The sequence below is a fragment of the Odocoileus virginianus genome, chromosome 1, assembly GCF_023699985.2.
Source record: "Odocoileus virginianus isolate 20LAN1187 ecotype Illinois chromosome 1, Ovbor_1.2, whole genome shotgun sequence".
NCBI classification, from domain to species: domain Eukaryota; kingdom Metazoa; phylum Chordata; class Mammalia; order Artiodactyla; family Cervidae; genus Odocoileus; species Odocoileus virginianus.
Genome location: NC_069674.1, coordinates 79462023 through 79487621, shown reverse-complemented (window position 1 = coordinate 79487621; position 25599 = coordinate 79462023).

The window sequence follows — 25599 nt, the reverse complement described above, 5'->3', positions numbered from 1 at the left end:
TTTACAGTATTGTAGTGGTTTTTGTCATACATTGACATGAATCAGCCATGGATTTACATGTATTCCCCATCCCGATCCCCCCCCCCCCCACCTCCCTCTCCACCCGATCCCTCTGGGTCTTCCCAGTGCACCAGCCCCGAGCACTTGTCTCATGCATCCAACCTGGGCTGGTGATCTGTTTCACCCTTGATAATATACATGTTTTGATGCTGTTCTCTCTAAACATCCCATCCTCGCCTTCTCCCACAGAGTCCAAAAGTCTGTTCTGTACATCTGTGTCTCTTTTTCTGTTATGCATATAGGGTTATCGTTACCATCTTTCTAAATTCCATATATATGTGTTAGTATACTGTATTGGTCTTTATCTTTCCGGCTTGCTTCACTCTGTATAATGGGCTACAGTTTCATCCATCTCATTAGAACTGATCCACTCCGGCATTGTGCATGATATACTCTGCATATAAGTAAAGTAAGCAGGGTGACAATATATAGCTTTGACATACTTCTTTCCCAGTTTGGAACAAGTGTGTTGTTCCACATCTGGTTCTAACTTGTCTCTTGCACACAGGTTTCTCAGGATGCAGGTACTGTGGTCTGGTATTCCCATCTCTTTAAGAATTTTCCCAGTTTGTTGTGATCCACCCAGTCAAAGGCTTTAGCATAGGCAATGAAGCAGAAGTAGATGTTTTTCTGGAATCATCTTACTTTCTCTGAGATCCAATGGAGGTTGGCAACATGGTCTTCAGTTCCTCTGCCTTTTCTAAATCCAGTTTGTATATCTAGAAGCTCTCAGTTCTCATACTGTTGAAGCCTAACTTGAAGGATTTTGAGCATTACCTTGCTAGCATGTGAAATGAGTGCAACTGTACAGTAATTTGAACATTCTTTGACATTGCCTTTCTTTGGGATTGGAATGAAAACCGACCTTTTCCAGTTCTGTGGCCATTGCCGAGTTTTCCCAAATTTGCTGGCATATTGACAGCAGCACTTTAACAGCATCATCTTTTAAGATTTGAAATAGCTCAACTGGAATTCTATCACCTCCACTAGCTTTGTTTATAGTGATGCTTCCTAAGGCCCAGTAAACTTCACACTACAGGATGTCTGGCTCTTAATGACCTGCATAACCATGATGAATAATCACACCATCGTGGTGTATGCAGATCATTAAGACCTTTTTATTATAGTTCTTCTGTGTATTCCTGCCACCTCTTTTTAATCTTTGCTGCTTCTGTTAGGTCCATACCATTTCTGTCCTTTATTGTGCCCATCTTTGCATGAAATATTCCCTTGTTATCTCTAATTTTCTTGAGAGATCTCTAGACTTTCCCATTCTATTGTTTTCCTTTATTTCTTTGCATTGTTCATTTAAGAAGGCTTTTCTAATCTCTCCTGGCTCTCCTGGCTATTCTTTGGAGCTCTGCATTCAGTTGGGTATATCGTTCCCTTTCTCCTTTGCCTTTTCTTCTTCTTTTCTCAGCTATTTGTAAAGCCACCTCAAACAACCATTTGCCTTCTTGCTTTTCTTTTTCTTTGGGATCACTTTGGTCACTGCCTCCTGTACAATGTTATGAAACTTTGTCCATAGTTCTTCAGGCATTCTGTCTACCAGATCTAATCCCTTGAATCTATTTGTCACTTCTATTGTATAAACATAAGGGCTTTGATAAATAATTAGAATAAAGTGATTTTTATATTATAAAAATATTAAATTGGTATCTATCTGGAAAGTGGAGAATTACTAGAATTCCTTCTTGTATTATGATTTTTTCATTTTCAGCACAATTCTTGGCACATAGTACTTGGCAAATATTTGTGGAATATTATTATTTTTTAATTTTATTTATTTATTGGCAGTGCTGGGTCTTTGTTGCTGTGTGGGCTTTTCTTTGGTTGTGGTGAGGGGATCCTGCTGCTGCTGCTGCTAAATTGCTTCAGTCGTGTCGGACTCTGTGCGACCCCATAGACGGCAGCCCACCAGGCTCTGCCATCCCTGGCATTCTCCAGGCAAGAGCACTGGAGTGGGTTGCCATTTCCTTCTCCAATGCATGAAAGTGAAAAGTGAAAGTGAAGTCGCTCAGTCGTGTCTGACTCTTCGCGACCCAACCCCATGGACTGCAGCCCACCAGGCTCCTCCATCTATGGGATTTTCCAGGCAAGAGGACTGGAGTGGGGTACCATTGCCTCCTCCGGTGGCGAGGGGATACTGCTCTCTAACCGTGATGTGCAGGCTTCTCACTGTGTGGCTTCTCTTTGGCGGAGCACAGGCTCTAGGGCTTCAACAGTGGCAGCTCATGGGCTCAGGAGTGGTTGCTCCTGGGCTCTAGAGCACAGGCTCAATAGGTGATCCATAGCATGTGGGATCTTCCAGGATCAGGGATTGAACTCATGTCTCTTGAATAGGCAGGCAGATTCTTCAGATTCTTTATCATTTTGCCACCAGGGGAAGCCCTGTGGAATATTATTTAATGGAATTCTTAACTCTTCATCTTAACTCTTTAATAGAGAGCACTGGGAAAAGACAGTGCTCTCTGCATCAATCCCCATATCACTAATATAGTAGTTGAAACTACAAAGAAGATTTTTTTAATTGCTAAGTAATTTAATGAGTGAATCAATTAATGAGAAAACTGTATTTTGAAATATACATGTTGTATAATTTTTTAAGCTTCCATGTATTTTAATTTGGGCCAAATTCAATTTGGGCTTCCCTGGTGGCTCAGGCGGTAAAGAATTTGCCTGCAGTGTGGGAGACCTGAGCTCGATCCCTGGGTTGGGAAGATCCCCTTGAGGAGCTCATGGCATCCCACTCTAGTATTCTTGCCTGGAGAATCTCCATGGACAGAGAAGCCCATGGATCACAAAGAGCTGGACACAACTGAGTGACTAAGCACACACAAAAATAAGTTAAATTCTATGAATGCACAGTCAAGCTACAACCTAAACAGGAAAGTCAGCCTATTTTGCTATCATAACTCTGCATAACATTACTTTTGCAGAGACAAGAGAGCTTAAATGTATAATTTATTCAAAATTAATTTTTTTAGATAAAATAAAATACTAATAGTTTTACACATGCTTGAATAAGTAATGGATAAAATGTCTAAACCTATGGATAAGGAATTCCTGATTATTGCCAAGTGAGATGACTGGTAAAAACCCTCCCTGCAAATCAGCTGTAAAGCTGGAAAGAAAGAATAAAACAAAGTTGTCCATGTTCTGGATGTCAAAAAAAAGCATGCAACCATCAGAAAAGCATTTACGATTGAAAAGTGAAAGTGTTAGTCACTCAGTTGTATCCGATGTCTTGCAACCCCATGGACTGTAGCTCACCAGGCTCCTCTTTCCCTGGAATTTTCCAGGCAAGAATACTGGAGTGGGTACCATTTCCTTCTCCAGGGGACCTTTCTGACCCAGGGATCAAACCTCAGCCTCCTGCATTGCAGGTAGATTCTTTATCATCTGAGCCACCAGACAAGACCTTTCATGATTGAAGAACTGCTAAATTCAAGTAAGAACCGTAGAATTCCATGATTTTTTTTTTTTTTTTTTTGCTTAGGGCTTCTCTCATCTCCATTCTCAGCTCAGTGGACATGGAGGTTTTGATAGGATTAGGCAATCAATGAGAACTGGCTTCTTTGCTTCTATGGTCAAAGGGAACTCACTCCAATGGAAACAATAAGTAAGGATCACATTCAATAATATTATTGGTAGAAGTAATCATATCATGGTTATGACTGAAGGAACCATAGTCTTGCTTGAATCTACATACACACAAAGCAGAGATCTATGAGGCCTCACACTATCCACATGCTCTTGATCAAATGAGGTTGCACACACACATAGGGGAAACATGAAAGATTACAATGGAACAGAAGCAAGGACAGAATAACTCTTTCGTACTCAGACATATTTGTTCACACATATACCATGATTAGCTTTACACACTTGAGCACAAGCTTTTTCCAACGATTGACTAACAACTAAGTGTGTTAGTGTGTGCTATGCTAAGTCACTTCAGTCATTCTGTTTCTTTGTGACTCTATTGACTGGAGTCTGCCAAGTTCCTCTATCCATGGGATTCTCCAGGCAAGAATAGTGGAGTAGGTTGCCATGCCCTACTCCAGGAGATTCTCCCAAATCAGAAATCGAAACTGCCTCTTTTACATCTCCTGCATTGGCAGGCAGATTCTTTACCAATAGTCTCACTATTGGGAAGCCCCAAGTTAGGAATACACAAAGGCAAATCCCAGAAGGCCAAATTTTAATATAAATGCAAAATAAATAATAAAAATATCAGAGGCTGAACACCATGGGAGTCACAGACTTAGCCAAAACAAGTAACAAAATAAAGAAACCAATAAACTAACAAACAAAAAAGCAAAAACAACATTCAGAGCTTGAGGGGAGGAATATGAACTTAGAATTGCTACAGTTGCTATTAAAAAACTCCACTTTTCAACAACAATAAAAAAATAATGAGATTTGCAAAGACATAGAAATGTGTTATATTCTGGGGAAAAAAGCCAAGAACAGAAATTGTCCCCAGGTGTTGGACTTGGCAGACAAAAATATCAGAGCAGCTATTATAAATACGTTCAATGAAGTAAAAGAAGCTATGTTCAATAAATTAAAGGGAAGTATGACAACAATTAATCAACAAATAAAAGCAAATACATAGACATGAAGTAACTTTAGTGGTTGCTTAGGTGTAGGAGCATGAAGTAACTTTGAGGCAGGAGCAGAGTATAGAATAAATTTGGAAGACAGAAAGATTCCAAATCTGGATTGTTGTGATGCTTGCTAAACTCTATAAATTTGCTAAAAATCATTAAATTAAACATTTACAACAGGTGAATTTCATAGTATAAAGTTTATATCTCAGTAAATTTATCTTAAAAATTTGTGTACACATTGATATTTCTTGATCCCCTAATGTTTCTCTCCATATTTTATCCACTAGAGTTTATTGTAAACACTGAATCCAGCTTAATGTCACTAAAATATTCAAGAATTTCAACATTTACTGGTAACATTCCTCTTCACAAGTTCTTTATCATTGTTTCTATATATTCCAATTTCTTAGAAATGTATAACAAATAACTAAGAACCATTTTTAAAATGTTTATCTTAAGATTATGGCAAAATAGCCAGAATACTACTAATTTAATGCTCTTGATTTCTCACCTGGACACTTGATAATTGATCCCTTATTCCTGTTTCATGATTCATCCTCCTCACTTCTATTCACACACTGGAGTAATTTTATGAACATAATTCCACTCTTTTTTTCACAGTTTGCTAATAATTATCCAAGTGTTTTCTCTCCTTCTCTCTCCATCCTCACCTCCCTCAATCTTTTAACCTGGAGTCCACAAACTCAAAAGAACTTGATAGATTAAATTGGGGTTTTGTAACCCCTGAAGTAATGCATAAAAGATTTCTGTATAGGCAGATTTGTGCATATATGAGGATATTTTCTCTACCCTATTAAAAGACATGTATTCCTCTTTCATTTTACTGTTAGAATTCAAAGCAAGAGATTCAAGGGCTTTATCATATTCTAAAAGGGGCTAGTTCCCTGAAAAGTGTAAAAAACATGGTCCTTCCGTATGACATTTCAGTTCTCTTTACTGACATATAAAGCAACATGTACCTGAACCTAGCCTCCTTCCAGCACCAATTTATTTCCCTTCTTTTTGCTTCATATGCTTCAAGAGATAGGCACCATTTTTAATGCCCTGAAAAGACACTTGTCTTATTTGCCTCTCTGCATTTACACAGATTCTTCTCTTTCTGCCTTCTTGCAACACACTCTATCTGGTAAATATTTATGGACACTTTTCAATTGCCTCTTTCTCTAGGAAGTTTGCATGATCCTGTTAGAAAAAGTCCCTTGTGTTCCTCTATCATGCTGAATCAACTATAAATGGACCTGAGTTATAAAACCACATTTATTGCAATTCTTGTTCATAAAAGTTTTCCTAACCTAGACTGGGAGCTCAGGGAGAGGAAGAACTCAAGTGTGTTTAGTTTCCAGCCAGATAGTAGGCATTTAGAGGCACTTTAAAATAAATCAGTGCATGAATTGATATACAAATGAACACAGAGGCTTTCTGGGCCAAACAACTTTTTCTACCACTTTATGAAGGGATAAATTTGTTTCAAGAACAATGACAAATTTTACTGGGCTATAGTAGACAGATTAATGACTTCTCAGTCCATATCTTAATTTCTGGAACCCATGAATATATTGCTAAAAGGCATTGGTGGAAGTTAAGTTATAGATGAAATTAAGGTTGCTAATCAGTTGACCTTACAAAACAGAGATTATCCTGGCTTATCTGGTAGGCCCATGATTTTCAAATGGGTCTTAAATTGAGAAGAGTCAGAACCTGAGTGATGGCATCAAGGGGAAAGTCTGACTGGCCATGGCTAGCCTTGAAGATGCAGAAAGGAGTCACAAACCAAAGAATACATGCCACCTCTAGAAGTTGAAAAGGGCAAGAAAATAGATTTTCTCCCAGAGCCTCCAGGAAAGGACACAGCCTTATATATACAACTTGGGTTTTAGTCCAGTGACACCCATTCAGTTTCAGACTTCCAGACTCTTCCACTAAATCTGTGGTAATTTGTTACAGTAAACACATACCCCCCACACACAAACTTGGACTTTCTATCAATACTTTCTATATTTAAAACATCCCTGCTATAAGTTGAATGGCATCCTCTCAAGAGACACGTTTAAGTCCAAAATCCCAGGATTCAAAATGTGACCTTATTTGGAAATAGTGTTGTTGGCAGATAGAATAAGTTAGGATGAGGTCATATTGGATATGGGTGGGTCCTTACTTTAATATGACACAAGTCCTTTCGATGAGGGGAAATAGAAAAGAGAACACAGCCATGTAACAACAGAGGCAGAGATCCAAATGATGCATTTAAAGCCAAAGAACTTTAAGAATTGCTGGCAAACACCAAAATCTGGAAAAAGCAAAGAAGAATTTTCCTCTACAGGCTTTAAAGGGAACACAACCCAGGCAGAATCATCTTGTCAGAATTTTAGCCTCCAGAATTGTGAGAAAATAAATTTCTGCTTTTTTTTTAAAGCCACCCAGTTTTTGGTTTGTTACAGTAGCCCCAGGGGAACCAACACTAATACTAATTCAGACCCCCTCATACCTGAATTCTAATTTCAGAGTGTTGTATATTCATCAAATTTCTCTTTCAAGATTTCTCACGATCATTTTCAAAAATCCAATTAAATCTATTCTTCAGGTTGTTGCAGCAGTTGCTACATTAACACAACACAGATTTGACACCAAAATGTTGAGTTTGCAGGAGTCAAGAAACAAACAATTAGGCTCTATTCATCTGGAGCCACATGACTCTACTCATGTGGCAATGAATTATCTGCTATAAACCCCACAGTACAACCTCAGAAGGAAACCAAATAAAAAGAGACAGGTCAAAAATTTTGTTTTAACATTCATGAGTTTTGTTTTAGTGAACAAAACAGTAAGTCTTGCTTTGGAGAAAGATATAGAGGCATTAATACATTTCATCAAAGTTGGAGTTAACTATCTCTGACAGGTTAACCACACACACACACACAAAATCTCCTTAAACTCCAAATTTCTCCAAACTTTCTTTTGGGCCAAAGCGGGGAGAAAATGGCTTTGTAACTATACCTGAATCTTTTTGTTTAATTTAAAACTGATCAATAATAGTATCTGTAATACAACAAGTTTGTCTTCTAATCCACTGTATCCCAGTGTTCATTCCTTCTAAACTTAAGCATTTATTTTATACTTCTTGCTTAGTGATTAATCATGAAATGCTTTGTTAAATCTCCTGTCATGAACTCTTGCTTTTCATATTGTGAAAATCCACCTGTTCCTGTTTAAGTCAGAGGCAATATGAAGACAATTGGTGATTACTGCAATCTCTGTTTATCTCCATACACAGGTACTCACACATGGATGATCAAAATTCCTTATGAAATCATTCACTTTTTCACAATGGCTTCAAATCCTTTTGGAAAGAATGTCTAAAGAAAAAGTACAACTACTTACAAAACAGATAGCTATAAACTTAGGTCTCTTTTTATTTAGTACATAAAAATCAAAAGTAGAGAGGCAATTTTGCTAAATTTCTTAGTTTTATTAATACCGGTAGACTAAACTCTTATGTTGGAAACACTCCTTTTAAGAAACTCCTGGACAAATGCTTTTCAAATAAGTATGAGTTTATTAGGAAATGCTGATGGATCATAGTAGATGAAAGCCCTAGTTGAAATAATGACATGGTACTAACAGCCTTAGTAAACTAGGCTTAATTACATAGATTAATCAAGCTCAGTTAATGATTATTTTACAATTCTACCATATTTGTTTGAACATCATAATGTGTTTTTAATGTACATTTGCCAAGAGTTAAACTCCAATACCACATCAAAACTGAGTTGACATTAATCACATGATGAGGTAAATTTTTAAAAGTATAGATGTGATCAAGATGTCTTTCAAATATATCCAAACATATGGTTCCTTGAAACTATTCTTAAAATTGGTATTCTCAATGTTTTTTACTGATTGGTTCTTAAAACCAGATTCTTTCTTGAAATTTTGCATTAGAATTCAACCAAAAAATTCAGCAAATTTTCAACTAATGTTTATTATTACTTTCAAATTATGTTTACTTTCCCAATAAGAAATGAATAATTTCCACACTGAATTAGTGTGTTGGGGTTGCCAAAACAATACCCCAGACAGGGTTGATTACACAACAGGAATTTATTTCCTCATAGTTCTGGATGCTATAGGTCCAAGATCAAGATGCCAGTGACTTGCTTCCTCCTGAGAGCTTTGAGGGAGGGAACGGCTTTAGGCCTCTTTGTTTGGCCATCTTTTTCCCGAGCCTCACATCATCTTCCCTACATATATGTCTGTGTTCATATTTTCTCTTCTTATAAGAATACCACTCAAACTGGATTACAACCAACCTAAATGACTTCACTGTGACTTAATCACTTTTGCAATGAACCCACCTCCAAATATCGTCAGATTCTGAAGTCCTGAGGGTTAGGACTTCAACATAATTTGGTGGGAAGAGGGCACAATTCAGCTCATAACACATGCATAATTCACACTACAGTGTTTACAAGAGTTTAAGTAGCTATAAATCCTTTGAATTAAAAAAATAATCTTTTTATGCTTAATGTACAGTGGCAGCTTTATTAATTCTGAACATTTAGCTATTTGACTTTTTTTTTCTCCTGAACTAAATTCATTGTTATAGATAACCAAGAACTGTATTTTCAAAATCTTGATATTACTTTAGGAAAATAAATATGTTAGCAAAACATAGTAGGCATTGTCTATGAAGTGTTAATTTTCATACTAATTACATCTGGGATTTTCACTGTTTGAGATGAGCACATAAAGTTGTTTAGTTACTAAGTTGTGTCCAATTCTTCGCAACCTCATGGACTGTAGCCTGCCAGGCTTTTCCGTCTTTTACTATCTTGTGGAGTTTGCTCAAATTCATGTCCATTCAGTGGACAGTGATGTTCAGTGATGCTATCTAACCATCATCATCCTTTGAGACGAGCACATAAAGTTGACAAGAACCCAATTTGATCTTAAAAGCAAAAATGAACAGTTTCTTATGCAATGAAACAGACAACATCAACCAAGGGAACTCTAGATTCAGAGCTGTAAGTGTCAATTTGAAGTTGATTTTGGAACATGACCAATCTCCAACTTCATTCTTTTATACTAATGTATCAGTCACACCCAAGTGTAAGATACACAGCCTTGTGCTTACCTTCTCTGAGCTCTGATTTCCAGGAACAAGTTCCTTCTTGATCTCCTAGAAATAATTTCTAGCCTTAATTTTTTTTAATTCATGGAATTCTATTAGTAGTTATGTCTAATAAGAAAAAAATATTTCTTGGAAATAAAGCATATTAATTTGTAAATTTTCCCTGAGATGAATGATTTTGGTCATAGAATGTCCTCACCTGACAGAATATTTGATTTATGTGAGGGTGAGTTTGCAAGTAGATTCTGAACATCTATAAAAGAAGAGAGGGAGCAGGAGTAACACCAAGAAGGAAAGGCAAAAAAAAGGAGCTAACATCTCTATTAAAAAAAAACAAAAACAGGATGAAAACCTAAGGATATGTTTTTCAACACTTCAAAATTTTGACAGATATTAAATACATATTTTAATGTGCACATTTGTATAAATTTATATACACTATATATGACATATATATATAATATAAAGAGAGTCATAACAATTCAACTTATAAGGAATAGTATAAAGATAAGAATAAGAAGATTGTATATTTTATTATATACTCTGAGTTCAGAAAACTTGAAAATTGGTGGAGGGAGAGGAAAAGGTTAGTTTATTATATGACATAGTTCATGTTAATATTAAAAGTCAGTTAGCCTCATTGAAACATTTTGCATTTTAATCCCACCTACACTCCTTAGTCCTTGATTTTGCAAGAAGGTTTTCAAACAAAATATTCTCAGCAGTTAACCCAATGCCTATTTTCAGGCTTGGATAATTTTATGAAAGATAATATCAATCAGAGCACATTCAGCCCATCTATTACTCAGTACCCCTACACTAAGGAAATTCCAGGGTCATTTAATTACCTTCTGCATTTCTTTTCGAGTTTAAATGTGAAAGTGAGATGGAAAGCCAGACAGCTGAGGAAGACTAACCATAAAAGAAGAGGCAAGCTAAATGCAATAAACCTAATCTTGAACACAAATGCACACAGCTGTGCAGTCCTCAGGCACCAGAGCGCCTGTCTAAGTGAAATGCAATATTAAGGAGAAACACACGTTCTCTGGAAGAAGCTTCTCCATTTCTTCCTTTGCTTTCTTTACATAAAGAAATCTTAGATCACAAAACAGGATGCATTTAGAAGTGTTTCTTCTCTTTGAATGATCCCTCAGTCTTGAAAGCCCAAGTGAAGAAAAGAAAAACAACCGGATTCCTATTCTCATTCCAACCATTACCTTATGCTGAGATATTTCTGGGGTGTTCAATAATTTAGAATAATACTTGGACAATGAGTACTGACAATTTGTTAGAAACTTGAAGCAATTTCTGGAACACCTATGTTACTAGCATATATCCATACATATAATTTAAAAAGGTCTATCGTCACTTATTTGACAGTGCATCCTACATAATTTAATATGCCAAATAAACCTAATTAGTTTAACATCTCTCTTTTACAAGGTGAAAAATAAATCTTTTGAAGTTTTCCAGGGGGTCTCTTGGAAATCTCAGTTACCCTTAGGCTAAGAAGATACCATTTAGAATGTAATTCTTTAAAGTTGCCAAAACATCAAAAGGTATGAACATTTTACCAAACAGGATCACTAATTATTATGAAATAATCTCTATTTAACTAAAATGATAATAGAAGATTTTATAAACAAATACAGAAGTTTACAGAGTTGTGAACAAAACTTTTTTTGATACTGAAGACACTGGGTTTCCATAACTAATCAAAAACTTGATAAAACAAAGAAATAAACAAACTTGAAGCACAGTCAGTTAGTTGGTAAGACACAAAATCTTTGCTGTCCAGGCAGATTATTTCAAGGTAAACAAAAATCTTTGTTTATACTTCCTTATTAAGAGTGGACCAATAATAAAACTAAAAAAACTGCATCCTTTTAATGGAGAGAAAACCAAACTAATTTTACAACAGTGCTCTTTTGATATTAAAACTAATTTAAAAAAAAACATAATCCATTCCAATGTTAGTAATCTTTACCACACATAAAATCCCTTTACCAAGATTCCTTTTCCATGAAAGTTCTAAAACTTCTTATGTCCACTTAATCTTGTCCTTTTTTTTTTTTTTTCTTGTCCTATTTCTCATTATGGATCAATCATTTCACTTTACGAGAAAATCACTCTTTTTTCTTTAACAACAAGGTATCTTGATACCTTACCAAAAATCCATTCCACTTTGCTTGCATAGAGATGCTTCTCTTACTTCTAGTAGTTTTAACTACATATTTTAACTAGAATTATTATCCCTTAGAATCCTTAAATCCTAGTGAAGACTAAGAGCTTAACAACTGTGGACTGTTACACTACCATTCTGTTGATTGACAAAATTTATAAATATATTTCATAACTTCTAGATGTATATTCTTCACAATAAGCTTTTCACTGTGGCACAGAACATGTTTGTACTAATAAGCCCAAATACCTTTAGTCCCTCTGTAAAAGGAAGCCAATAATGGATAAACCTATGTTCAGTAATTAATCTTTCAGTATCTTATCTTATTTGGAATTGATCTAGATATTCAATGAATATTTATAATTTAACTTATTTCAGTATAACTTTAAGGTATCAAGTTATCAAAAAGATTTTGAGTAGACATAATATAAAGTATTTTTAAGTAGACATACTATAAAGTTAAATCATTGTTGAAAAGTTCTTAGTTATATCTATTTGACTTCTTTATCTTAGTTATATTATTTGACTTGTTCTTTATTGTATTTAATTACTCATGAAAATTTCATAAGAGATTAAATAGCTAATTGTCATCTTTCATCTCTCTTCCTGACAAATTGTTTAACAGAGATAATGTGAATTAATTTTACTTTTAGCAAAGCCAGGTAGAATAAAAGTTACTAGTCTGCATAATATTTACTACTGATAACTCTAAAGACATGACTGTTTTAATTGAATTAACAAATACACACTAGCTTTTGTTTCTGAAGTTCATCTTAGATTATATAAACTTGAATAGGCTTCTTTGCAAATACATCCAGAGGTAGAAAAAACAAAAATCACACACTTAGAACAAACATACATAGTCACACATAAACATACAGACAGATGCAAACAGAAATCTTATAGCTTTTGTTTTAAAATTTTAATCATGAGACAGGTATGATAATAGAACCTTCTCTAATTTGCAAAAGAAAAACTGCATCTATGGATTTCCCTGGCAATCCAGTGGTTAGAACTCTGCCTTTCCACTGCTGGGGGTACAGGTTCAATCCATGGTCAGGGAACTAAAATTCGTAATGGCACAAGACTCAAAAAAATTAAGAAATAAAAAAGCTGGATCTAAATCATGTTTCTGTCAGATGTCATAAATTAAGATAACCTGCTCAGACAGCTTAAATTTTTACTAATATCTGTGAAGTATGTTAAGATTTTTTTTTCATTCACCTACTTTCCAAGAAGCCTTCCTTCTTTCTTTTTTTTTTCCCCCTTTGATAAGAATTACCTCCTGAAATTTGCATTTCAAAGAGGTGCAAGTAGACTGGGTAGAATATTTACATCTCAAAAACACAGGGGAAAAGTTTAACTTCCTCCAAGAATTTTTTTGTTTGTTTGTTTCCTGAATCCATAATTTTGCAATACCAAAAAGTCTTTATAAATAAATGGAAAAGGCTCTGCCTGGGTAAAAAGGACTGGTGGTCTTTGAATTGCTTCTAAAGATTCTTTTCTGTTCTTGTAAAGACTCAATTTACAAGGCAAGTATAGTCATTTTTAATTCCTCAAGTAACTGGATTGTAACTTGAACGACATCAAAGGGTTGATCCACCCATCCATCTAAATTATTTTCAATTTGCTTCTTTAGATAAGGGAGAACTAAGATGGAAATCAAGATTTCTGTTCTCGATTTAGAGCTGTGTGTCTTTGGAATGTTTTTCTTTGCCTCTGGGTACATAATTTCCTTTAGTTTAAGGCAGAAGAGCTAAAACAAGGTTCCCATCTGGCCCTCAATATCAGCTTCTGACCACTTCTGTTGTTGTTCAGCCACTAAGTCCTGTCTTCAGACCCCATGGACATACTAGGGGTGGCATGCTAAGCTTCCCTGTCCTTCACTATCTCCTGGAGTTTGTTCAGACTCATGTCCTTTGAGTCAGTGATGCCATCCAACCTTCTCATCTTCTGTCATCTACTTCTCTTCCTGCCCTCAATCTTTCCCAGATTAGGTTCTGACCATTGAGATACTTTAAAAGAAAAACAATAGAAACAAACACTTTCAAATATCTTGCCAGGTTTCAGCTGATACAAACAGTAAATATTACTGGCAGTACTGAACAACACCTTGGCTATAAGAAGTATCCCCCAAAAAAGGTGCAAAAGATACCAGGCTCCAAAGATCCAGAGCCACGACCAAAGAAAGCAAAAGAAGATTTAGACAAATCCTGTGAGAGCTAGGAACAAAAGGTAGGACTCCAGCTGCAAATGGGATGCAACCCGCATTTCTATCTGGCCATATTTGGGTATTCCCAACCTGATGGCTGCTAAGCCAAATACTCAGGACACAAAAGAAGAAAAGCAAGGAGACAATAACTAACACTGACAGAGAACAGATCAGTAGCTAATGGGTCTGGATTTAGAAAGGAAGGTACAACATGACATTTTATCATCCTCTCTTGACTGGGCACTACAGACTGAGACCCCAAAAAGTCAACTCTAATTGGAATTCTCATCCTTCACTGGCTTCTGCTAGTTTTCACAGGATTTCATCTGCAGAAGCCTGGAGGTTTAAAATCAAGAGTGTAGCTCTAGTATCTGCCAGAACTTATCAAAGTTTATTATTTATTTTAGTTCTCTTGGACTATTTAAAGGAACAACTAGTAGCAGTTTACCAGAGAATCTCTTGGTGCTTGTCTGAAGAGGCTTTACAAATAGCTGAGAAAAGAAGAGAAGTGAAAGGTGAAGGAGAAAGGGAAAGATATACCCAGTTGAGATATACCCATCCTGGGAGCTGGGGCATGCTGGCATAAGTCCTTTTGAAAGAAGTCACCATTGCCACCATTACCCCTAACTAGCTTGACCTCAGGCCAAACTACAGGGAGGGAACACAGCCCCACCCATCAAAAGAAAATTGGATTAAAGATTTGCTAAGCATGGCCCCGCCCATCAGAGCAAGATTCAGATTCCCCCACAGCCCAGTCCTTCCTATCAGGAAGTTTCTACAAGTCTCTTATCCTCATCCATCAGAGGGCAGACAGAATGGAAACCACAATTACAGAAAAATAGCCAATTGATCACATGGGTGAATTTAACTCAGATGACCATTTTATCTACTACTGTGGGCAAGAATCTCTTAGAAGAAATGGAGTAGCCCTCATAGTCAATGAAAAAGTCTGAAATGCAGTACTTGAGTGCAATTTCAAAAACAACAGAATGATCTCTGTTTGTTTTCAAGGTGAACCATTCAATATCACAGTAATCCAAATCTATGCCTGAACCACTAATGCTGAAGAAGCTGAAGTTGAATGATTCTATGAAGACCTACAAGACCTTCTAGAACTAACATCAAAAAAGATGTTATTTTCATCATAGGGGACTGGAATGCAAAAGAAAGAAGTCAAGAAATACCTGGAGTAACAGGCAAATTTGGCCTTGGAGTACAAAATGAAGTGGGGCAAAAGCTAACAGAGTTTTGCCAAGAGAATGCACTGGTCATGGCAAACACCCTCTTCCAACAACATGAGTCAACTCTACACATAGACATTACCAGATAGTAAATACAGAAATGGGATTGATCATGTTCTTTGCAGCTAGAGATGGAAAAGCTCTATAGAGTCAGCAAAAACAAGACTGGGAGCTGACTGTGCTCAGATCATGAATTCCATATTGCAAAATTCAGGCTTAAATTGAAGAAAGTAGGGAAAACCACTAGACCATTCAGGTATGATCTATATCAAATCCTTTAGGATTATACAGTAGAAGTGACAAACAGATTCAAGGGATTAGACCTGATAGACAGAGTGCCTGAAGAACTACGGAGGGAGGTTCCTAACACTGTCCAGGAGGTGGTGATCAAAACCATGTCCAAGAAAAGAAATGCAAAAGGGCAAAAAAGGCAAAGTGGTTGTCTGAGGAGGCTTTACAAATAGCTGAGGAAAGAAGATAAGTGAAAGGCAAAGGAGAAAGGGAAGAAATATCCATCTGAATGCAGAGTTCTAAAGAATATCAGGAGAAATAAGAAGGCCTTCCTCAGTGATCAATGAAAAGAAACAGAAGAAAACAATAGACTGGGAAGATTAGAGATCTCTTCAAGGAAATTAGAGATACCAAGGGAATATTTCATGCAAAGATGTGCAAAACAAAGGACAGGAACAGTATGGAGCTAACAGAAGCAGAAGAGATTAAGAAGAGGTGGCAAGAATACACAGAAGAACTATAAAAAAAAATCTTAATGTCTCAGATAACCACAACATTGTGATCACTCACCTAGAGCCAGACATCTTGGAGAATCAAGTTGAGTGGGCCTTAGGAAACATTACAAGATCAAGGCTAATGGAGGTGATGGAATTCCAGTTGAGCTATTTCAAATCCTAAATGATGATGCTGTTGAAGTGCTACACTCAATATGCTAGCAAATTGGTAAAACTCAGCAGTGACCACAGCACTGGAAAATGTCAGTTTTCGTTCCAATCCCAAAGAAGAGCAAGCCTGGGATTGCATTATATCAGAAACTTTTGTCTACTTAGATTATGATGTGCAACCGATCAAAACTGACTTTCCTGTCTTATTTCCTCAAGTGCCCCAGAAGTTTATGCTATGGACTTACCACAAGTTTTTTGTGGATTTTGTGATGACTGCCCTCTTATTTTCTTTAGATTGAGCACTATTTTTTCCCTCATTGCAATACTTCCCCTCCTCCCCCATTTAACCAAATTTATTGTTTCTGACTGCCTGTACATAGTTTCTGAGACCTGTCAGGACTGCCCAAAGGCATATATATCCCTTATAGACAAGTTTGGCCACAAACCCAAATGTTGTGGCCCACTTAGTCTCATCATCAAAACCTGTAGTCTCTCATATCCCAATTTTCCAAACTACAAAAAAACCTGGAGTCTCTCACAGCCTGATTTTCCAAGCCATGAAAAAACTGGAGTCTCTCAAACCTTAATTTTCTACCTGAAGTGATCAGAACAAACTTGAAGAGCTCAGAACACAAAATAAGAGGAGTTCAATCCAAGATAAGCTTACCAGAGACCCCACAGAGTGGCAAAAGCAGCAGCAAACAAAAAGGTTTTCATGGATACTGTCCCTCGTGTCTAAGAGCAGTCCCAGAAGTTTCAGAAGCTGTCTTTAGGTCCCATCAGATTGCCAAAACTTTCAAAGGATAAAACTAAAACTATTTAGCAACAAGCTTGCTGTCCTTTATTCAAAGGAAAACAATCTGTAGATGGGGAAGTGCAGAGCATCACAAAGAGTGGAGAGCTCTCCCATGGGCTGCTGGGCAAGAACGAGGTTTCCTTTTTTTGATGTTTTATTCTGTATTAGGGTATAGCTGATTAACAGTGTTGTGATAGTTTCAGCTGAACAGAGAAGGGACTTGGCCATACATGGATCCACTCTTCCCCAAACTCCCCTTCCAACCAGGCTGCCACATAACATTGAGCAGGTTTCCATGTGCTTTATAATAGGTCCTTGTTGGTAATCCATTTTAATTATAGCAGTGTGTACATGTCTTCCTAAACTCCCTAACTATCCCCTTTCTCTGGCAACCATAAGTTCATTTTCTAAGTCTGTGAGTCTCTGTTCCTCTAGCAAGTTCACGTGTATCATTTCTTTCTAGATTCCACATACAAGGGATGTCAACAATATTTCTCCTTTTCTGTCTTATTTCAGACATTATGAGACTCTCTGAGTCCATCCATGTTGCTGTAAATGGCATTATTTCATTCTTTTTATCATTGAACAATGTTTCATTAAATATATGTACCATATCTTCTTTATTCCTCTGTTGATGGACATTTAGGTTGCCTCCATGTCTTGGTTATTGTAAACAGAGTTACAATGAGCATTTTGGTGGATGTGTCCTTTCGGATCATGTTTTTCTCCAGATACATTTCTAGGAATGGGAGTGAGATTGCAGGGTCAAATTGTAGTCCTATTTTTAGCTTTTTCAGGAACTTCCATACTATCCTCCCTAGTGACTATACCAATTTACATTCCCACCAATAATGTAGGAGGGTTCCCTCCTCTCCACACCCTCTCCAGCATTTATTGTTTGTGGATTTTTTGATGACAGGCATTCTGGATGGTGTGGGGTAATATCTCATTGTAGCTTTGACTTGCATTTCTTGAATAGTTAGTTATTTTGAACATCTTTTCATGAGTCTACTGGCCATCTGTGTGTCTTCTTTGGAGAAATGTCTATTTAGATCTTCTACCCATTTTTTTAAGGGGGTTGAAGAATGAGTTTATAGAGCATTAGAGGCAGCAGAAAACAGGGTGTACGTTCAGGCCACTCAATCTGGTTGTTCTCTTGCTCTCTGTACATCCCCTGCCAGACCAGTGCCTGCTTCACCTATATCTTACCCATAAGACTGACCTTCCTATTACTTGCCCCAGGCCACAGTTGGTGATTGTTCTCATCAAAGGAATGTGAGGGGTATGCCCCTCACCTGGGTTCCCTGGTAACTAATGAACACACCTAACATCAATTCCCCTATAACTGGTAATCTTTCTTCTGCCTTGAGCTGGCCGAGTAGAGACTTTGTAGGTCTGCAGGGTGCAGCCCAACACAGAGCATGACTGGCTAGGCTAGGAGGTCAAGCATTTCCTCAAAAGGCTAGCAGGTTTTGGGTTCTGCGGTAAGCTTTCAACTAGCTAAAAGCTGAGTTAGAGGCTTGTGGTTGTCCTTAGGTTTTCTTGACAATGAGGTAATTCTAGGTGCTGGCTAACTTAAGTTTAGATTTGTGATGTGGTCCTTGCCACTGGGATAGTCTCCATTTTGTGGGTCCTGATACAACAATTAACTATTAGAGGTTTTGTTATGAAAAATGGGGAAAAGTTGTGAAATAGGTAGTGAGGAGAAGAGAGGCTAGGGGCTATGGTTCCACTTGATTCAGGGAAAATGATGTGCACCTGAGGATGACCCAGGCTTACTGGCTACAGAAAAACTCTCCCATCAAGCTTATAGCAAGGTAAGAAGAAGGAATGCAGGTTTGAAAATAGCATTGATGAGCTTAAAGAGGTGATAGATAAGAGGAACTGAAGAGAAGAAAAAAGAGACAAATCTCTGTTCGTCTGGAAGTAGAGTTTTAGCCTCTGCTTAGCTTTTTTAAGTGTTGATGGATCTGCATGTACTTCGGTCATGGACTTTCAAGATTGTTATTGCATTTAAATAGCATGACACTTCAAATAGAAAGTGTCCTCCATGGATCTTGTCAATTTTTTTCATGTTGGTGTATTGATAGTGAGTAGGTAATTATAGAGAAATTTTATATTTAAAATGTTTCTCTCATGTAAGAGAATATTTAAAAAGTAATGAGTTAAACTATTAGCCTCTTTAAAGGACAACTGATGTAGAGACTGATGGATGAGATTAAGATTCCTAATCCCTATATTTTCAAAATATGACTATTATATGAAAACATTGTCTTCTTTATACATAAGCTTAAAAAAAAGTATGGATCTTTAAAGAACATGTTGAAGTAACTTTAGATAGAATAATAATATAATGATAGAATAATTTAATTATGTTCCCTTAAATATAGTAAACTATTCAGAAGCTCTTATAAAGTAGATGATTTTGCTTTGTTTCCACCAATTTTAAATAAGTTTACAAAGTCAAATGTACCTCACTGGAAAATATAGTAATTTGTTTTCAGCATGAATTATTTTACCCCCAATAACTGTTTCTTTACAATAACTGGTTATTCTAGAATTTTTAATTTAAAAAAAAGAGACAATTATCAAAGTCATCCAGAATCAAACCACAATTACCTAAACTGCTTAGCTAACTAGCTATCCTGATAATAGACTTAAATTTTCACTTTAATTGGGTACTGAGGGCTAGACTATCAGTTTTGCTTAAAAACAATGTACATGAAAATATCACACAGTGGCATTTGCAAATAGGCATTACAAAATATATAAAACCATATACTTTGCATTTAATTTATTCCACAAAAAACTAGTATTTTTTTTTTGTTGTTCTACTCTCACTTTTACTTGTAGTTTTCCACTAGTCTGGGAGATCCTCTTTAAAAGACTACAAAGTATTGTGAAGTTCCTCTTGAGTTGTATCTAAATGGAAATTAATTATCTTGAATTTGCACTTATCTTTTTAAATGACAACAGGCCTCTCTCAAGTGTGAAATAGTAAATTTAAAAGTCAAAAGGCCTCTGGGGTGCAAGCGCTGGCAGTTGTCTCTGATGAGGAGACTATTGACAACAGAAGCAGAGGACAAGCCTCAGTACAAACATTGTTTGGTATGTCCACGTAAATTTACTGAGAGATATTTTAACTCTCTTCTTCTGTGGTTGACATGGTTTGTCTTCGAGAAGAGAAGAAATTGTTATCAGTATGTAACTCAAGTCTCTAGGATGTGATTACATACTTAAGGCATGAAGAATCAGCAATGCTTTCAACACTCCCCATGGACTAGCTTAGGCCTTGTGACTGATCAACAGGGGTAACTGTCTTGGTTATAATCCTCACATTACATTCCTGAGGGAAGTCATCACTGAACCCTTAGTTTAGTAAGTTATATTATTTGTGTCAACAGTGAAGACTTACACTAATCTTAACTGGACAACTGTATGCAGATGTGTCATCTAAAATGGCTAGCCAAGGGAGGTAAAAATGTATCTTGGTCTCACTATTCATCCAGCAACAGCTGACAATTTGGCAGCAATCTATGTTATGCTAAGATTTCCTAATACTCTTTGTATTGTTTCATAGGAGGCTGCTTGAGGAATCATGTGACAATGAAAAGCATGCTTTGCAAACTAAGTTATTAAAACAATCATAGGGTATATGTCTATCACTAAAAAAGAATCTTGATGCTGTCATTTCCGTGGGTATATGAGAGGAATATGGGAGAAAAAAGGTCAATGCCTGGGTATAAATTTCATAGACAATTGGAAATCTTTGTTTCCCTATGTTTGAAACAACATGCCTTTTCTCCTGGTGAAAGGGTATGACAGATTACCTATGCACACTTTCAAACAACTAATATGTATTTCAGAGCTGTATCACTTACAGTTTCTCCTAATAAGGAAAAAAAAATCTGGAGCTGTATAACAAGCTTAGAGAATTAAATAACTTGATGCCATATGCAACAACTCATAGTCTGTCTTTGCATGGTTTCAGTCTTTTCTCTTTACTGGATCTGCCTGTGGAAATACGTTAATCTGACTGTCAACATCATGTGTTTGTTCTGAGTCACTGATTATGAATGCTGATGTGAGCATTTTTGTTACTGTTTTCCTGCTAATCATACCAGTGTTTCAGTGTTTCACTGTTTCCAACTGTGCTTTCTTCATCTTTGGCATAAGTAATCTGCTTAGACATGCGAAGAGTTGATTCATTGGAAAAGACCCTGATGCTGGGAGGGATTGGGGGCAGGAGGAGAAGGGGACGACAGAGGATGAGATGGCTGGATGGCATCACCAACTCGATGGGCATGAGTCTGAGTAAACTCCAGGAGTTGGTGATGGACAGGGAGGCCTGGTGTGCTGCGATTCATGGGGTCGCAAAGAGTCGGACATGACTGAGCAACTGAACTGAACTGAATCTGCTTAGTGTTTATTCAACTGACTTCTTTCAATACACCTAAAGTGTATTACTATATTTTAAGAACTCAATTCATTTCACATAAATATTAATTAGTGTGAAAAAAGAATATGTCACTTGTTAGTTGTGAACAAATTTTATTTAAAGCCTCACAAATTGGTACCCCAAGCTTGCTCATTTCAGCTATTTTTGACTCTCAGTAGAATTAGGTTATTCTTCTATCTAGGTCATGAGCTTACATCATTATCATAGCTGAGTTTCAGTCTAATCAACTGTTCAACAGAGTTATTATTACATCATTAATGTTGAAATCAGAGTATTCAAAGCAGCTAGGAATTCTTCAAACACTTAGGAACACAACAATATGTAGATATCCCAAGAAGATCAAGAACCCCATATTAATCATGCTGCATTCATTCAGATCACTTTGTTGCTCTGCCCCGGGTATACTGGGTGGTATGTGAACTAGGAAAAAAGGAAAAGGAAAGAAACAAAAAAGAAAAAAAAAAAAAGAAGGAAAAGAAAGGCTTTTCAAAAGCTAAATAAGTAGATGGCTAACATTTATTTGGTGCTTAATATAGGCTGGTAATGTTTTATGTGCTGTATGTCAATTGACTCAATTCTCATCACAACGCAAGAAGTAGGTTGCAATTATTTCCCTCATTTAACTAATGAATAAATAGGGGCCTAAAAGGATTAATTAGCTGTTCAAAGATGACAAAACTAATGGATAGGAGAGGTGGATTTTGAACCCAGGCAGTCTGGCTGCAACACCTAAAATCTTCACTGAGACACAGTACCTCTCCAATATGATCTGAAAATATAACAATAGCTGATGCCCTTACAAGGCTATTGATTTGCATTTTTTAAAATAAGAATTCTGAAAAAGTTCTCAACTGGAAAATCATCCTGGGACTTCCCTGGTGGTCCAGTGGCCAAGACTCCAATGCAGGGGGTCCAGCTTCTGTCCCAGGTTCAGGAACTAGACCCCACATGCTACAACTAAGAGTTCACATGACACAAGTAAAGATTCTGCATGCCACAACTAAAGACTGAAGATCCCAAATGCCTAAGACCTGACAAATAAATAAATAAATTTTTAAAAAAGGTGTTTCTCAGGTTTTTTTTTTTTTTTAAATCCTTTCATCATGAGAAGACTTTATACTATCATCTTACATTTATCAGGTCTTTGGCATCATATTTCCTATACTTTCACAGTCCTGCTTCTTTGATGATTTTTTCCCCTATGCATTTTTCTTGTTTTCAGTTTAATCACATTTATTCTATAAATTAGAAAGCATATCCAAAATTTTGTAGAACTGGCAATATCAAGTCATGGTTAGAGACTGAATTTGGAATTGCAAAACACCATTTTCAAATCTCTAGTCCAGTACTCAGTGGTAACAGAACCTCAGGCAATGTTGTTGTTATTACTTAGTTCCTAAGCTCTTCTTCTTCACCTGCAAAATGGGAACTATTAATAGTAATTATTAATATTTGTATTTTTACCCCATGATGATATGAGATTTAAATGAGGTAATGCATATAAAACAGCATAACACCTGGCAGAGAGAAAGTGAACTGTAGCTACTACTTTCACTTTTGAGTGATGGATATAAAGTTTGATGTTAAATTTATTTGCCTTTTTTTTCTGTTAGTTTTGAGTATGCAGGTCTGTCAAGTAGATTACCTTGACCATAAAATCTTTCACTTACTCTCAGTACAGCATAAAAAAATAACATTAATTACAAAATATGTGCTTATAATAAAAGTTATAAAGATGCAAAGGAGAAAAATATTATGGATTTTAAAGTTACAAGTAGAGTTGGGAAAAAATACAATATCTTCATTTTAACTAAACTTTTATTAGAAAAGATGTTCATGCCAGGTTTTATGTAAAGTCTTTGTAGGAGCTTATGTGCTTGAAATTTTTAGGTACGCAAGGCTGAAAAAAGCTTTGACAATAATTAAAGAAGAATCTGTTCAACAAAGTATGTAATGGGAAAAGGAAAAATTTTATTTTGTTATAACTCATGGTTGACTCTTTTGTTACCTTCTTGTGCACAAGACATTAACATTCCTCACTTGCATTGCTCTAACATAGGTAAAGCTCTAACTGGATCTCACAGCAAATGCTAGAGATAAATTTAGTAAAATCTACTTAATCAAACTACCTAAAAAATAAATTTCTTCTGCCCCTGATAGCTTAACGTTCCTGATGATTTATTTCCCAAGATGTCCACTTCATATTGTTTTTGCTGGATGATTGGAATAGAGGACCCTTTCATTGTTGTTTGCTTCACTTGAGTTGAGATGGAATGGTTCCAGTTGTGTAAACAGCTCTTGGTGATCTTCCAGCCCTCTTTTCAATGCCCCATGGAGATGCAGTTGATTAAGCAGGGCACAGAGTGGGCAGGTGCTGCACACAATTCCTTCACAGTTCTATCATCCCCCTGTGAGTCTTAAGTCAGATTCTAGTCCTAGCTTTTTATGGGTTCAGACAACTAATCACAATGTACTTTGAGGTGATTTGGGTCATGCACACAAATTGCAGATAGAATTAAGTTAATAGAGTCCTTTTATTGTGTGTATGGCTGAAGCCAGTTCTCTAGAGAGGAGAAGACTGACTGACAAGGTACTTCATACATTATATGCTGAGAGAGGGGGCATGAAGATAGCAGTAAAGCAACTGACAGTGTCCAATGAGGCTCTCCCCATGCCTGAAATTATCAGGAGCAACGGTTTTCATACCTGATGAAATCTGTTTGCTTGTCTTTTTTTAAAAATAGGACTGTGGAGATAGGAAAGGATTTCCATGATAAAAGAAGCATTTTCCATATAATTTATATATTAAGATATCCATCTATGAGTAACTGCTATCATAAATCTTATAGTTACCAAGAACTAGAAATTTCTCATCCACATAGAATTTTTTTATTAGTACACACAAAAAAATTTTTTAATTGAATTTACAAGTCAAAAAAGTTTACATTAAATTTTCCTATTTTAAAAAGTCATATGTGGAGAAAATTATCTTAATTCTTTTTGGATGAGTAGTGCAATTTTCTCAAGGATCTTGCTTAACAGAATCTCCTTTAAAAGATATTTATGGGCTATAATAGAATTTAAAACAGTCAAATACTAAGCATCCAGTTTTCTCTTTGAAACAATATTCAGATTACGCCTATTGCCATAACTCATTGGTAATTTTATGTAATTATACAATAGTTAATGCATGTTTAGCTAAATTACTATGTCAAATATATGAATTAAAATTTTAAACTGTAGTATTAGGCTTCCCTGTGTGATATTACAATGCCAAGAAAGTTAAAGATGTTATTTTAAAATGTATCCATCTTTCCGGAGAAAGATGATCAAAAAATTGTGAGATTTTCCCTATATTCATTTAAAATAAGATCATTTAATTATCTGTTAATTATTTTTTAGACACATGTTATTATTAATGTAAGGATTTAATTTTAATAAAAATTGTTTACACTGATATATATAAGCACATATATTTTATTAAAACATATCCATAATACATATTATAAATATATACTATCACAATGCTATCATATATATTGTACACAGATTAGACAATATATTCTGATAACACGAACATATATATATACTTGTGTCAAAATTGGATTTATAAATCAATTAGCAGATTTTAAGTTCACAAATAAGCTTTGAATACCAGTGTATTTATAAGTGATTTGAATCACACCACTGCTCTTAATACCACGTCCTATTCAAGGTGTTTAACACTACAGCATGCCAGACTTAGCTTTTCTTTTTTCCTACTCTAAAATACAGTAATTTTTGTATGTTTGCAGTGAATCAGGATATTTGGATATTATTAATAAAATTGTATATTTTCTCCACCCTACTAAAAGATATGTATTCCTCTTTCATTTTGCTGTTAGAATTCAAAGCAAGAGACAAGAGAGAAGGTCAAATTTTCCATTCTTTGTAATACCTTTGACCAGAGACAGAAGAGAATATTGTTAAATTTTTTAAGGAAAAAGTC